The following is a 17,255-nucleotide window of genomic DNA, read 5'->3' as shown; positions in this document are numbered from 1 at the left end:
GTCCGCATTCCGCCACCCATGCCGCCGCACCATGTGTATGCATGTCTGATCTGTGCCGACTCTAAGTGTCTGAGCATGCCCAGTAGGCAGCTGTGTAGATAGACACACAGCACAGTGCACACCGCAGCCGCCTGCAGTAATACCCCGGTGCATGCCTCTATCCCCACGCAACGGCCACGCCTGTGGCATGGCCAGGTTTCTGTTGTGTGGCTGGACACACACGACGGTCCACATTACGCCACCCATGCCGTCGCAACATGTGTATGCATGTCTGCCCTGTGCCGAGTCTAAGTGTCTGAGTATGCCCAGTATGCAGTGATGTACTGATCAGTAGTTACTTGTTATTCTCGACTGCAGCACTAACGTGTTAGTGTAATGCCACCTTGGGATGGTAACAGACTGCGTGACTGCCCACTCTGTCCGAACACCTGTCCGAGCACATTGCCTTTGCAAATGATACCACTCACGTAGGGGTATGCCTCCTGACAGCGCTCTGCTCAGTAGACTCGTAGCGCTGCTCTGTAAATGCTTGAAACTGTAGTGTTTACATGTAGATAGGTGTAGGTTTGTCCCCCGTGGTTACCGTGTGTGTGTGTGTGTGTGTGTGTGTGTGTGTGTTTCCAGCTGCGCCTGCGACTGAATATGCTTTTAGACGCCCGCAACACATGCCTTGGCTATTGCCACCTATTGTCTTGCGGCTGACGCCAGCAGCCTACAAGTATGCCTGTGACAGCGCCTGTTTAGCAAACTCGGTAGCGCTCTGTAAATGCTTCATACTGTAGTGTGTTCATGTAGATAGGCGAGGTTCGCCCCGCCCTTTCCGTGTGTGTGTGTGTGTGTGTGTGTGTGTGTGTGTGTGTGTGTGTGTTTCCAGCCGCGCCTGCGACTGAATATGCTTTTAGACGCCCGCAACACATGCCTTGGCTATTGCCACCTATTGTCTTGGCGGCTGACGCCAGCAGCCTACAAGTATGCCTGTGACAGCTTCTGTTTAGCAAACTCGGTAGCTGCTCTGTAAATGCTTCATACTGTAGTGTGTTCATGTAGATAGGCGAGGTTCGTCCCCCGCCCTCCTTTCCGTGTGTGTGTGTGTGTGTGTGTGTCTCTGTGTGTGTGTGTGTTTCCAGCTGCCTGCCACTGAATATGCTTTTAGACGCCCGCAACACATGCCTTGGCTATTGCCACCTATTGTCTTGGCGGTTGACGCCAGCAGCCTACAAGTATGCCTGTGACAGCCTGTTTAGCAAACTCGTAGCGCTGCTCTGTAAATGCGTCATAGTGTAGGGTGTTCATGTAGATAGGCGTAGGTTCGTCCCCCGCCCCGTCCTTTCCGTGTGTGTGTGTGTGTGTGTGTGTGTGTGTGTGTGTGTTTCCAGCTGCGCTGCGACTGAATATGCTTTTAGACGCCCGCAACACATGCCTTGGCTATTGCCACCTATTGTCTTGGCGTTGACGCCAGCAGCCTACAAGTATGCCTGTGACAGCGCTGTTTAGCAAACTCGTAGCGCTTCTGTAAATGCTTCATACTGTAGTGTGTTCATGTAGATAGGCGTAGGTTCGCCCCGTCCTTTCCGTGTGTGTGTGTGTGTGTGTGTGTGTGTGTGTGTGTGTGTTTCCAGCTGCGCTCTACTGAATATGCTTTTAATCCCAGTGTTCATGTAGATAGTGAGGTTCATCCCCGCCCTTTCCGTGTGTGTGTGTGTGTGTGTGTGTGTGTGTGTGTGTGTTTCCAGCCGCGCCTGCGACTGAATATGCTTTTAGACGCCCGCAACATGCCTTGGCTATTGCCACCTATTGTCTTGGCGGCTGACGCCAGCAGCCTACAAGTATGCCTGTGACAGCGCCTGTTTAGCAAACTCGGTAGCTGCTCTGTAAATGCTTCATACTGTAGTGAGTTCATGTAGATAGGTAGGTTCGACTCGCCCTTCCGTGTGTGTGTGTGTGTGTGTGTGTGTGTGTTTCCAGCTGCGTCTGCGACTGAATATGCTTTTAGACGCCCGCAACACATGCCTTGGCTATTGCCACCTATTGTCTTGGCTGACGCCAGCAGCCTACAAGTATGCCTGTGACAGCACTCTGTTTAGCAAACCCGCAGCTGCTCTGTAAATGCTTCATACTGTAGTGAGTTCATGTAGATAGGCGAGGTTCACTCCGCCCTTCCGTGTGTGTGTGTGTGTGTGTGTGTGTGTGTGTTTCCAGCTGCGTCTGCGACTGAATATGCTTTTAGACGCTCCGCAACACATGCCGTGGCTATTGCCACCTATTGTCTTGCGGCTGACGTCAGCAGCCTACAAGTATGCCTGTGACAGCGCTCTGTTTAGCAAACTCGGTAGCGCGTTCTGTAAATGCTTCATACAGTAGTGTGTTCATGTAGATAGTCGTGGGTTCGTACCCCGGCCCTTCCGTGTGTGTGTGTGTGTGTGTGTTTCCAGCTGCCTCTGCGGATACACATACTATTATACGCTTCGCAACACATACCTTGCCTATTGCCAGCTATTGTTTTGCGGGTGATGTCACCAGCCTAGAAGTATGCCTCTGACAGCGCTGTGCTCAGTAAACTCGCAGCTGCTCTGTAAATGCTTCATACTGTAGTGAGTTCATGTAGATAGGCGAGGTTCGACTCGGCCCTTCGCGTGTGTGTGTGTGTGTGTTTCCAGCTGCCTCTGCGGATACACATACTATTATACGCCGCAACACATACCTTGCCTATTGCCAGCTATTGTTTTCGGGTGATGTCACCAGCCCAGAAGTATGCCTCTGACAGCTGTGCTCAGTAAACTCGTAGCGCTCTGTAAATGCTTCATACTGTAGTGAGTTCATGTAGATAGGCGAGGTTCCACTCGGCCCTTGCGTGTGTTTCTGTGTGTGTGTTTGCAGCTGCCTCTGCGGATGTACATGCTTTTAGACGCCGCAACACATACCTTGCCTACCAGCCGCCATTCCTGTACGGTTGTTGTCACCCACCTGTACATGTGCCTCTGCTGGTGGTGTGCTCGGTGGTCCACGAGCGCATACCATACCTGTGTTGTACGCTTGTGCGGTTGGGTATGTGGGGTGTGGTCAATCACCATGCTGCCACATGTGTGTGTGTGTCCATGCTCCCAGCTGCATGGGTTCATACGGTATGGCTTTGAGGTTTACGCGAACACCCATATCCTGGCGCCATCCTTGTGTTTGTGGATGGTGGGACGCAGATCGTGTACTGCTTGTGTGCTTCTTCTGGTCGGCGACCGTAGCGTGTTCTCCACGTGTACCCTACTATGGTGTTGTGGGTTGCTGCTGTGTACATTACACTCACGGGCCTGCCGGATGTGCTCGTGTACCTCTTTCTTTGTATATCTATGTACCTATGTTGTGGCCGCATCATTGCTCTCCCATGGACAGCCGCCTTCCCATGTATCGCATATTTGCACGGCTGACACATATAACTGTGGTACTTTGCATATCCACACATTGTCCATGCACTGTCCGTATTCCAGAACACCTCATAGACATCGCTGGATTACATGGCAGACAGCTATCCTTGCTGTCCTTACACTTTACCCATACATGACATACACCTTGTGTGTACTTGCCTATTTATGGTGTGTGTATGTCTATGTGCTGTATGCATGGCCGTGTGTGTGTCCCACTATAGCCATGTGTGCAGCTGTCGCCACTATGGGTATCCTTGTGGCCCGCTGTCACATGTGCACGTCTGCACATACCTGCAGACTGTACTACCCCTGCGCACGGCAGCGGCCTTACATCGGCCGGTGCCCTAGGCTGTGGGGCTACATGGCACACGCCAGCACAACACATGGTGCACCCATCTTGATATACCTACGTGACACGCCTACTAGACAGGTGGGCCTACTAGGGCAGCGGCCTGGGCAGCCGCAGGATTGGCGTATGCCTACGGCCGGCTATGGGCACATCACAAGGCACACGTCTACAGTCGGTGTTTTACGACGTCTAGGGTATTACACCACAGGAGGGACCTCCACAGCTATGCTGAAGAATGCGTATGTAGATAGATTAGTAGGTGGAGGTTTGGCCACACACCAGGGCTGACCGATGGATAACTGTTGAGGCATCCTTTGTGAAGCAGGTGGAGCAAACACCCGTAACGGGAATGTAGTGTAGATGCAGATGTAGGGTTAACATACATTTGTCTACTCCGTCAGTTCTGTAGCATTGTATTACAGTGATATGCTATGCATATCTTCCATATACATTGTTAGGTCTCTGATTGTTGAGGGGTCGGCATAGTACAATATCATGTAATACGTGTGTTCATAGGATGCCTTCTGAATTGTTGACAAACGTGTGTGTCGTTAGCAGTGCGTCTGTGCTTTCTATGCTGTGGCTACATGTTCATTGTTCGCATAGAAAGTGACAAATGGAAGTGTACGGGTGGATACTTAAAGCCTGGATGCTCCCATGTTATGTGTACGTCTCACGGGGCCTACGGGTGATAGCGCATACATGTCTATGAAGAACCTTTGGATACCATGTGACCTGCCGTGGCACGAAATGCTTACGCTGACTGTTCCATCTACCTATGTGTGACATGGTTTGTGGCCATAGGGTGCCAGCGGTACTTTATTGTTGAGCAGGTGTTTTCCATGGTCAATTGACATCAATCCTATTAATCCACTGAAGGATGTCTTTCATTGGTGGGAACGCCATGGTTCGACCATCGTATGTCTTTCCCAGCTGACGCTGATATTGTGCCATTGGTATGGTTCTACAGGTCACCCATCTGTTCTGCTGTATGGAAGCGCGCGATCCCCATTAATGTGCTGGCGGATTGGCGCCGTGATACTACGGTATCTGCCCAGCGGTCTGGCTTTGTATGGGGAGTGTCTACTGTAGTCCCTATCTGTATTTCCTGGGTTATGCCTTGTAACAGCTGTGGATTCCCCAGGTTTGCAGCTATGGGTGCCATCTTGGCCGCACGCTTGTCCATCTATGGGAACTGCCTACTGGACACTAGTATAGGGCTGTACACATTACACAGCTGCATTCTGCATTTTCCGGGATGATTGCCATTATTAGTGCGGAGTAACGATATGCCATGCCCACTTCCCTCACACGGGCGGACAACGAATCATCTGCCAATCCACACCGAGACCCATTTTTGCATACCCACGATCCCATGTCTGCAACACTCGACAGTACCCATTGCACATCCTTCATGTGTGCGGAATGGGATGTGAACGACGCGTATTGACACGACGAGCTGGGGAGTCCTATTCATATGTCCTGCATTTCATGGACACTTGTCATCACCCTTGTACACGCTTGTGGTGCCCATATCTACCTGTGCCGTAGTCACGGCTGTCACTTCTTCTGGTTCGCACGATAGCAGCCTGTCGCCAACACCTATGGACAAATATGTGGGTCCTACTATGGACACCGATGTGCATATGTAAAGTGTAGAACATGTTGGACCGTGTCCATTCGCCAGTGGTTTTGACTGCCGCTGTATGTTCCCCAGTCGCGGATGTCTGTTTGCCTACCCATGTTATGTAGTGCTACGGAACCCGTGTCCTTCCACAATTAACCCATATGGTGTTACTGTAGTCCTGCAGGTTGGCAACTGCTTTAAGTAATCCTCAGAGGTCCCATTGTGAACTATCCGCCACTGTATTGCCATAATAACACAGCCGTACATGTAGAACCTATTTATTCATGACAGGATGTTCTTTATGAGTGGGAACGCCATACTTTAAGCATGCTATGACCTTCCTAGTTGACGTTGTTGGAGTGCCATTAGTATGTGTTCCACAGGCCCGTATGTTCCTGGAGTGGAAGCGGGTGATCCCCATACACTTGCTAGCAGCTTGGTTGCTGTGTACGCCGGGATTCGCACGGCTGGATGGATGTCTATGGAGTGTGTCTACTGTTGTTTCCAGCTGTATTTCCTGTGTTATGCCTTGCTACAGCTGTGTTATTTTACCAGGTTTGCTATTCTGGGTGCCATCTTGTCCGTACGTTTGTCCAGCCTTGGGAAATGCCTACTGGACACTGGTGTATGGCTGTACCCATTTCACACCTGCATGTTGCATTCTCCGGTGGATGATTGCCATTATTGGTGGGGGGTAAGCCATGTTCTGTACCCACATCCCTCCCACGGGGCGGGACAATGGATCCTCTGCCAATCATCTCCGACACCCATTTCTGCATACCCAAGATGCCATGGCTGCAACCTCGACAGTAGCCATTGCAAATCCTCCATGTGTGCGGAATGGGATGTGGACGACATGTGTACTCGACAATCTGTGGATGTCTGTGCATATGTCCCTCATTTCATGGATAGGTGTCATCAACCTTGAACACGCTGGCGGTGCATTTCTGCTGCTGTGCCGTAGTCACGGCTGTAGTTCATCTGGGTCTTCTCGCAAAAGGAGAATTTTTGGGTCCTACAATGGACACAAATGTGCATATGTAAAATGTAGAACATGTTGGACTGTGTCCATCTGGCCAGTGGTTGTGACCGCTGCTGTATGTTCCCCAATCGCGGATGTGTGTTTGACTACACATATTATGTTGTGCTACGAAACCCGTGTCCTACTACGATTAACCCAAATGGTAATGATGTCATGCTGCAGGTTGGCAACTGCTTTAATGAATCCTCAAAAGGCCCAGTAGGACGTATACGCCACTGGATTGTCAATATAACACAGCCGGAACATGTATACCCTATTTATTCATTTAAGGAAGTTCGTTATATGCGGGAACGCCAGTGTTGAAACATCCTATGACCTTCCTAGTTGAAGTTGTTTGTGTGCCATTAGTATATGTTCCACAGGTCGCCCATTTGTTCCGCAGTATGGAAGCGAGTGATCCTCATGTTGTTGATGGCAGATCCAGTGCCATGTACGCCGGTATTCGCATGGCAGTCTGTCTTTGTATGGGGAGTGTCTACTGTAGTCCCTATCTGTATTTCCTGTGTTATGCCTTACTGCAGCTGTGTAATTCCATCAGGTTTCCAGTTATAGGTGCCATCTCGGTCGTACACTTGTCCATCCATGGGAATTGCCTACTGGACACTGATATAGGGCTGTACAACACTCACACCTGCTTTTACCATTATCCGGTGGATGCTTTGCATCATTAGTGGGGAGTAAGGCACGTGCTATACCCGCATCCCTCCCACGGGGCGTGACAACGGATTATCTGCCAAACAACACCGAGCCCCATATTTGCATACCCAGGATCCCATGGCTGCAACCCTCCACGGTACCCATTACACATCCTTCATGTGTGCGGGACTGGGATGTGGACGACTTCTATGGACACGACAATCTGGGGATTTCTGTTCATATGTCCTGCATTTCATGGACAGTTGTCCCCAACGTTAAACACGCTGGTGGTGCATATGTCTAGCGGTGCCGTAGTCACGGTATGTACTGGATTGGCTTTTTCTGGCGCATACTGGCAAAACAGTCAGAATTTTTGGAGTCCTACAATGGACACCGATGTGCATTTGTAAAGTGTAGAACGTGTTTGACTGTTCCCATCTGGCCAGTGGTATTGACTGCCGCTGTATGTTCCCCAGTCGTGGATGTCTGCTTGACTACCCATCGTTTGTATGACATGGCCTATCTATATCCACGTGCTAGTATGCGTAAATACAGCAAACCTTGCGTCCTGCCCATCTTCATAAACGACATTATGGAACATATATCGGCTGAAACAGACACTGTCAAATACGATACACTCCACAGTGAAAGGATACTGAGCTGTCTCAACTACTAACATGGGGCACCGTCGGAGTACGGATGTCATGACATAGCCGTCCCTAATTCACTTCCTTCAGGGTCGGTTTAAAGCGAATTAATCAATAAACCTGCTCATAGTTAGGTGGACAGTGCTCCAAGTCTTGATTATAACGTGACAAATACATATCAGTGTTGCATGCCTTACTTCATGGAAACAATAATACGGCAACAATGTGTTAATATATCTACAATATTGGTAAATACAATCAGTATCCGGACACATAGTTGATAATTGGTGAGAGTGCACCTTAGGATGTAGTGTGTTGATCAGGTTATTGTATATCGATGTGTATATTAGTAGCATTACGATAACAAAGCATGGAATCAATAGGTACTATTTAAGCATATATTTCACAATTATGAATGTAAACGTGTGGAGGAGACATCCGTAACCTTCCCTGGTTCCACTGGATCACACACGCATTACACCGCATGTCCGGATTGTGTGTTACGCATGCGCATTACGCATATCCGTATTCCGGTTATATATGTTTACAGTGAGTGTGTGGTGACCTGTTTTGCGTTACGTGTGACTATTCCGGTAACATATGTCTGATCCGTTGACGGACGGTGCAGAAAGCACTTACAGCTTTATATATGTAACGGTCTTTGCAGCATGGACGCTTTACGCACACGCACATCTATATGTTCTATAGTCATGATTCCAACGTCACTGCAGTCACCTTTGAGCCTTACTGTGACCCCTCCACGCTAGCTGTTCGTTGTCATTAATATGCATACCCGTGGTACCTATGTACATTTACATATCCCCCCCCCCCCGCCACACTGACGTCACACGCATCCATTCCCCTGCTGGGAAAGGTCCGGTACTGCATGTTGAACATTCCTAATTCCCCCTCGCTCATGGCCCAGGATGCATATGTCGTCACCACAGGGCTGTTCAGATGACAGCTGCTTATATCCCATATGCATACAGGCCTTCGATTGTCAGGGTGTTGCTGTGGTGCTTTGGGTTTGGTCTTGTCCGCCCACTGTACGGGACCGCCCTGACCCTGTACGAATGTTAGATGAGTCACATGGGCACGTTTTGTCCGTGTCCATGGTACTATGTCACGGCCCCCCCCCAATTAGTCTTAACCGTGTGCGCCGAATGTCCGGTGTATCCGTTGTAGATCTCGTTATACTAATTGCACACGGTCTGATCGAACTAACCTACTGCCATTACTAACCCTCCGTATGTATAGGCTGTGTCGCAATATTACAAGGGTTTAACATTGCGTGACGACGTTCACTGAGCCACAGACATGTCCGTTGCTTTTTTTGGCCCGGTTCCGCTGTGCTACACACATTTAACATGGCGTAACAGGTTGAACAGCTCAGACACGAGGACATCGGGTTGTCCGTGTCTATTATTGAATGTCTCTGTGGAGTTTGTTTCACAAAGCGACACATTGTCGGCATTGTTAACGGACATCTCGCGCAGTACGTCCGCACCGACGCGGGTGACGTATGTCTGCCTTTGGCCGGCGAACAGGCATTATGCTGTGCCATTAGGTCTGGGGATATATGGTTTCCTTCCTTACGTAGATGATGTGCCATACTAGCAATGACCCTAGCGATGACCCGGCTCAGGTGTGGGTACTGCTGTATTACCCACGAGAAGAGTGGCCTTAGGGTAAGTGGTGACCTAGGCAGAGGTTGCCACCGATACGTCACCCGCTACCCCCCTCCTGGTCTACCTACACCAAATAGAGTCTGGAAAGGTGCCCCGAGTATAGCAACACCCTAGACGGCTACCTACTTGGCCTATGCCTAAGGCCGGCTATGTGTGTGGTCCCTTGGGCATCGGAGAACGTGGCACGTCTGCCGTTGGTATGTCCAGCATTACCCACATCCAGCCCCAAGGCAGTTAACACAACATCCATGGGTCCACATGGTGTCCCAGCTGTGCACTCCGGGAACTCTATGGGGAATTTAACCCACACTTCGGACAGCTGTGTAATCCTAGCCTCACCTCAGGATACGTGCCTGAGTAGTAGCACAGGGCCACTGTAGTCACACTCCACATAGATGGTGCCTCCACTGACCCTGGGTATTACCATACCATTAGTTTGACAAGCCTTATCTGCAAAGCCATGGAGATGGATCATAATGGGACACATAGATGAGGACATAGGGGACCCGCATACTTTGGATACAACCCAGTTTAGCTTGGTCATAGTCAGATCATGCCCTTTACACGTGTTTCACTTTGTAGAATCAGTCACCAAGGCCATTGCTGAGGGTAAACCAGTCCATACAGCCTACCTCAACCCGGCAGAGGCCGTCGACACAATACCCCCTCGGGTATACTTGATAAACCCGTCATCTTGAATGTAAGTCCATACATCGCCCTATGGGTTGCAAACGGGCTAGGTCACAGAACACACATGCCCATAGTTGCTGGCGCCATGTCATACTCACAGCCAGTCACAGGTGGTGTCCCATGGGGCTCAGTCCTGGGTCCACTATTTCCAGCATCTACGTTCCCAATGTACACGCACACACGGGGGGTTTATGGGTGACAATGTTTGCATACGACTGCAAACCGGATGCCAAGGTCAGACACACATCTGACACAGATATCCTTCAGGAGTGCCTCACAGATGTGGATAAGTGGTACCAGAGACATGTCCTACAGCTAAATGCCAGGAAATGCATAGGCATACCCTTCGGGATGAACAAGGTTACCCCGAGCTACCATATAGGTGGCAGTCCACTGAACACGGAGGGGTTACCAGTGATCTGGGGACACGTGTTGTTGTTAACCGTTAGACACACATGTTGCTAACATAGTTGGGTAGACCTTCCACATTGGACACATCATCATGAAGGGATTCACATCTAGATCAGGCTAGGTCATTGTCCCCTTGTACTCATCACTCAATAGACCTATGATTGGGTACAATGCCCCATTCAGAATGTATCTGACCCAACACCTGCAGCAGCTGGAAAGGCACCAACAGTTCTTCGACAAACGGATGCAGGGTCTCAGGTATATGTGTTATACTGACCGACTGAAAGGATTCCAGCTGTATACAGTTGCATACCACTTGCCCAGAGGTGACCCGTGCCTGGCATGCACGGCTAGGTCGAACCCACATCTGATGACTATGCTTCACGTAAATAAGGTAGATCCCTCAGAACCACAAGGGCAGCTGACGTACACCTTGACACTGTCATTAATCGAACGTGTTGTTGGGACGGATTCATCACCCAGACACTCACTATGCTGTGGAACGACATCCCAGTACATGTGAGGGCAAGCACCTCGCTGGCCTTCTGTTAGTATTTACACATGGATGTCTGCATTGATTTCTTTCTGTAACCTTGTAAATGAATGTTACATTAGCACATTGTGACTCTTTACATTTCGTTGGTCTATTTTACAGTACTCATATTCATACGGTTTATGTGTATATATTATGGTTCATTCATATTACTAGGTGTCTGCAGTTCTGTTAATATATTGGCACAATCCGTAGGACATATACATGTAGCTTACACAGTCAGACATTTGGAAAACATTTTATGTTGGTTCATGTTTCATATATGTGCATATATTTCCATTTTCCGATGAATACTGTACCTTTCGGAGCAATGTCTGTTGTCCTCACTGTGTGGGATGTGTAACCCAAGTAAGGTTTGTTCGCTTGTCTGCCTTTAAGGCATGTAATTAGTACCTAGCACATCTAATGTACCAACCAATTAATGCTTGTAAATTTAGTAGGTTGGACTACATTGTATGTAGTCTGAATAAGTCTGCTTATGAAGCAGACGGTGTGCTCCAATACACTATGGTGACTGCCTTTAATTCTTGGTGTGCTCTGGTTGGTCACTGACGGTCCCTACAGTACCTCGCCTTTGCTTTGGACTTCATCGGCTGGTTGTCTGTGTTTCTTGTATGGAGAATGTCAACTGTAGTCCCTATGTGTATGAGTTGTGTAATGCTTTACTAGCGCTGTGTAATTCCTCCGGGTTTGCATTTATGTGTGCCATCTTAGTCATACGCTTGTCCATCCATGTGAATTGCCTACTATACACTGGTATGGGGCTGTACACATTTCACACCTGCATTTTGCATTCCCCCGAGTATGGTGTGCATTATTAGCGGAGAGTGACGCATGTGCTACGCGACACGTCCCTCCCACGGGGCGGGACAAAGGATTGCCTGCCAAACAACACCGAGGCCTGATTCTACATACCCAGACTCCCTTGACTGCAACAGTGGACAGTACCCATTACACATCCTTCATGTGTGCTGCAGTGTGATGTGGACGCAGCTGTATGGACCCGATACCCTGGGTATTTCTGTGCATGTGTGCTGCAGTTCATGGACAGCTATCATCAACATTGAACACGCCATGCGCCTATGTGTACCTGTGACGTGGTGATGACAATTAGATCACATGAGTAATGCAGGAAGCTAGCAGGCATGCTCTGAACAGAATTTTTGGGTCCTACAATGGACACCGATGTGCATTTGTCAAGTTAGATGTTGCTGGACTGTGTCCACCTGCCCAGTGCTTTTCACAGCTGGTGTATGTTCCCAATCGCGGATGTCTGTTTGACTACCCATTCCACATGGTGCTACATAACCGCTGCGTTAGTACTGTGAACAAATGACATACATCCAAAGATGGTGGTTACCAACTGCTTCATATAAACCTCAGACATCCCAATGGGACATATCCGTCACTATATTTCCAATATAACACCACCAGAACATGTTGCTTACCTATGCATTCATGTAACCATGTTGTCTTCGTAGGTGGGAATGCCATAGTTTACACATCCTACGGACGTTGTGTGTGTGCCATTAGTATGTGTTCCACAGGTCGCACATCTGTTCCGCTGTATGGTAGCGGGTGCTCCTCAGTCTGTTGCTGGCAGATTGAGTGCTGTGTACGCCGGTGTTGGCACGAGTCCGGCTCTATGTGGAATGTCAACTGTGGTCCCTATGTGTATATCCTGTGTTATGCCTCCCCGCAGCTATGTCATTTACCCGGGTTTGCAGTTGTGGGTGCCATCCTGGCCATACGGGTGTCCATCCATGACAATTGCCTACTGGACACTAGTATAGGGCTGTACACATTCCACACCTACATGTAGCATTCTCCGAGTATGTTTTGCATTATTAGCGGGAGTAAGGCAGGTGTTACGACACATCCCTCCCACAGGTCGGGAGGAAGGATTGCTCGCGAAACAACACCGAGCACAGAGTCTACATACCCAGAATCCCTTGACCGCGACAATTGACAGTACCCATTACACATCCGTCCTGTGCGGAAGTGTGATGTGGATGCAGTGCTATGGACCCGGTACCCTGTGTAATTCTGTGCATCTGTGCTGCATTACATGGACAGCTATCAGCAACATTAAACACGCTTATGTGCATATGTGTACCTGTGACGTCAATGAGTTCACTTAAGTGTTGAAAGAATGCAGCATTCCTGTCTTTAGACAAATTTTTGGGTCCTACATTGGACACCACTGTGCATATGTAAAGTGTAGAGCTTGTCGGACTGTGTCCTTGTGAGAAGTGGGTTTCACTGAGACTGTGTGTTCAGGAATCGCGGATGTCTGTTGGACTACCCATTCCACATGGTGCTACATAACCAGGTGATGTAGTACTGTGGACAAATTACATACATCCAACGATGCTGGTTAGCAAATACTCAATTTAAACCGCAGACGACCCAATGGGACATATCCATCACTGTATTTCCACTATAACACCACCAGAACATGTTGCTTACCTATGCATTCATTTAACCATGTTGTCTTCATAGGTGGGAAAGCCATAGTTTACATATCCTACTTGACGTTGTGTGTGTGCCATTAGTATGTGTTCCACAGGTCGCACATCTGTTACGCTTGCACGGTAGCGGGTGCTCCTCAGTCTGTTGCTGGCAGATTGAGTGCTGTGTACGCCGGTGTTGGCACGACGGTCCTGCTTTGTATGTGGAATGTCAACTGTAGTCCCTATGTGTATTTCCTGTGTTATGCCTTCCGCTGCTATGTCATTTACCCGTTCTGCAGTTGTGGGTGCCATTCTGGCCATACGGGTGTCCATCCATGACAATTGCCTACTGGACACTACTATAGGGCTGTACACATTCCACACCTACATTTAGCATTCTCCGCAGTATGGTTTGCATTATTAGTGGAGAGTAAGGCAGGTGCTACGCAGAACTCCCTCCCACAGGGCGGGTAGAATGATTGCCTGCGAAACAACACCGAGCACAGAGTCTACATACCCAGAATCCCTTGACCGCAACAATTGCCAGTACCCATTACACATCCGTCATGTGTGCGGAAGTGTGATGTGGATGCAGTTCTATGGACCCGGTACCCTGGGTATTTCTGTGCATCTGTGCTGCATTACATGGAGAGCTATCAGCAACATTAAACACGCTATGTGCATATGTGTACCTGTGACTACAATGAGTTCCGTTAGGTGATTAAAGAAGGCGGAAGAGCTGTCTTTAGACAAATTTTTGGGTCCTACAATGGACACCACTGTGCATATGTAAAGTGTAGAGCTTGACGGACTGTGTCCTTGTGAGCATTGGATTTCACTGATACTGTGTGTTCAGGTATCGCGGATGTCTGTTTGACTACCCATTCCACATGGTGCTACATAACCAGCTGATTTAGTACTGTGAACAATTGACATACATCCAAAGATGCTGGTTACCAACTGCTTCATATAAACCGCAGACATCCCAATGGGACATATCCGTCACTGTATTTCCAATATAACACCACCGAACATGTTGCTTACCTATGCATTCATTTAACCATGTTGTCTTCATAGGTGGGAATGCCATAGCTTACATATCCTACTTGACGTTGTGTGTGTGCCATTAGTATGTGTTCCACAGGTCGTACATCTGTTCCGCTGTACGGTAGGGTGCTCCTCAGTCTGTTGCTGGCAGACTGAGTGCTGTGTACGCCGGTGTTGGCACGAGTCCGCTCTGTATGTGGAATGTCAACTGTGGTCCCTATGTGTATTTCCTGTGTCATGCCTTACCGCTGCTATGTCATTTACCCGTGTTTGCAGTTGTGGGTGCCATCCTGGACATACGGGTGTCCATCCATGACAATTGCCTACTGGACACTAGTATAGGGCTGTACACATTCCACACCTACATTTAGCATTCTCCGGAGTATGTTTTGCATTATTAGCGGAGTAAGGCGGGTGCTACGCACATCCCTCCCACAGGGCGGAGGAAGGATTGCTCTGCGAAACAACACCGAGCACAGTGTCTACATACCCAGAATCCCTTGACTGCAACAATTGACAGTACCCATTACACATCCGTCATGTGTGCGGAGGTGTGATGTGGATGCAGTTGTATGGACCCGGTACCCTGGGTATTTCTGTGCATCTGTGCTGCATTACATGCACAGCTATCAGCAACATTAAACACTCTGGCGGTGCATATGTGTACCTGTGACGACAATGAGTTCAGGTACGCATTGAAATAAGACATCATTTGGTTCTTTCCACAATTTTTGGGTCCTACAATGGACACCACTGTGCATATGTAAAGTGTAGAGCTTGTCGGACTGTGTCCTTGTGAGCAGTGGGTTTCACTGATGCTGTGTGTTCAGCAATTGTGTATGTGTGCTTGACTACCCATACTGTGTTGTGCTACAGGAAACATGTCTTCCGACACCAGAAACCAATGCTATACATCCATTGTTGCAGGTTAACAACCACTTTCATACCATACCCAGAGGTCACGATTGGGAGGTATTGCCACTTTATTATCGGAACAACACCCCAGACTGTGTACATCATGGGAACTTTAGGCCAGTCTTACCGCCATTTCCAATTGTAATTGGCAGACACATGTCAATACATGTATGATAACACATATTGTCATGCAGAAGTTGATCTATGTTATTTGGACATTGGCTTCTGCTTTTGGCATCCGTTGCTGTGAGTGTTGCCAGTTAACATACACATTGCTTGCTCAGAGGCAGACTACACACTACTGCGCAGTACTGTGGTCTCCTTTAAGGACCCTGAGCCAGTGGTCAATGGTACAGCAGCCACTGCATCAATCACATTTGCCATCTACCAGTACCTACAGGACTGCATGTACCAGGCATTCACTTACCCAACTGTGGTTCATTGTACCAATGCCAAGCGCCCAGTGTGGTGTACCCCAGCCATACACATGATGTACAACACGAGGAGGTGGCTACTACAGGGTGGAGCAGACACCTTGTGAGGTGTGACACCCTTGGTCATCATATGTGTAGAGTTACACAATGTCATGGGATTGTCCAGGGCACATTCCACAGATATACCTACATAGACCTGGCTGACAATCATACCACCTTCAGTTGCTATGCTCGACACCTGTGAGGTCACTACCACATATGCTCTGACTGGGTTCACATAGAGGTGGGGTTTACTCAACATACACACATTGCCGACATACAGGCTGACAGGTCCAGTGAGGACATCTCCACACCCTCCACCACACATGTGGAGATGTCTGTACCAGCGGTTTGTGGTCACCAAATGTTCTGTGACACACAGGTGGGACATGCTCTCTCCAGGGTAGTGTGAATGGCATCCATGAGACCAGATGGTGAGCCCGCTGTGTACTCCACTATCTCATTTGGGATTAGGACCCACAGTTAGGACAGCTATTTCTTTATAGCCTCACCTCAGGTAGGGTGCCCAGGTTGTATCGCATGACAACTGTATTCCCACATCACAGGGCCGATGCCTCCACTGAGGCTGGTTATTACTGTCCCAGTACCCTGAGGAGACCTATCTGCATAGACATGGGGTGGGATCATACTGCGGTTCGTACATGACTGCATAGGGGACATACATACTTCGCATCCCACACGGTTTGTCTTGTTCAGGGGCGGTTCATGCCTTTAAGACATGGTTGACATTTTCGGGACGGTCACCCAGCCCATTGCTGGGGGTGTTGCAGTCCATACAGCCTACCTCGTCCTGGCAAAGGGCTTCATAACATTACCCCCCTCAGGTAACGTTAATGAGACCATTGGCTGGGATGTGAACATGTACATCACAGAATGTGTTGTCAACTGTCTATGTGACACAACCCACATTGTCATAGTTGCTGGCTGCATGTCAGACCAACTGCCTGTCACAGGTGGTGTCCCATGGTCCCATTCCGTGGGTGCACCCCTGTCATACATCTACATTTCCACGGTACAGGCACACACAGCGGTGTTATGGGTAACATTGTTTGTAGATGCTTGCAGAACGGATGCCATACTGGGACGGACATCTGACACAGATATCCTTCGAAGGGGCCTCCCGGATATGCATATCTGCTGTCAGGGACATGTCCCACAGCTAACTGGTACATAATGCAAAGTCATACCTGTCGAGGGGTAGTAGGTCACCCCTGTACAGCGTATAGGTGGCTGTCCACACAGCACAGGGGTGACTACCAGGGATCAGGGGACAGGGTTTGTCGGTCG

Source organism: Protopterus annectens, chromosome 3.part0 (genome assembly GCF_019279795.1).
Source record: "Protopterus annectens isolate FY-2018-M chromosome 3.part0, PAN1.0, whole genome shotgun sequence".
NCBI classification, from domain to species: domain Eukaryota; kingdom Metazoa; phylum Chordata; order Ceratodontiformes; family Protopteridae; genus Protopterus; species Protopterus annectens.
This window is presented reverse-complemented; position numbering follows the sequence as displayed.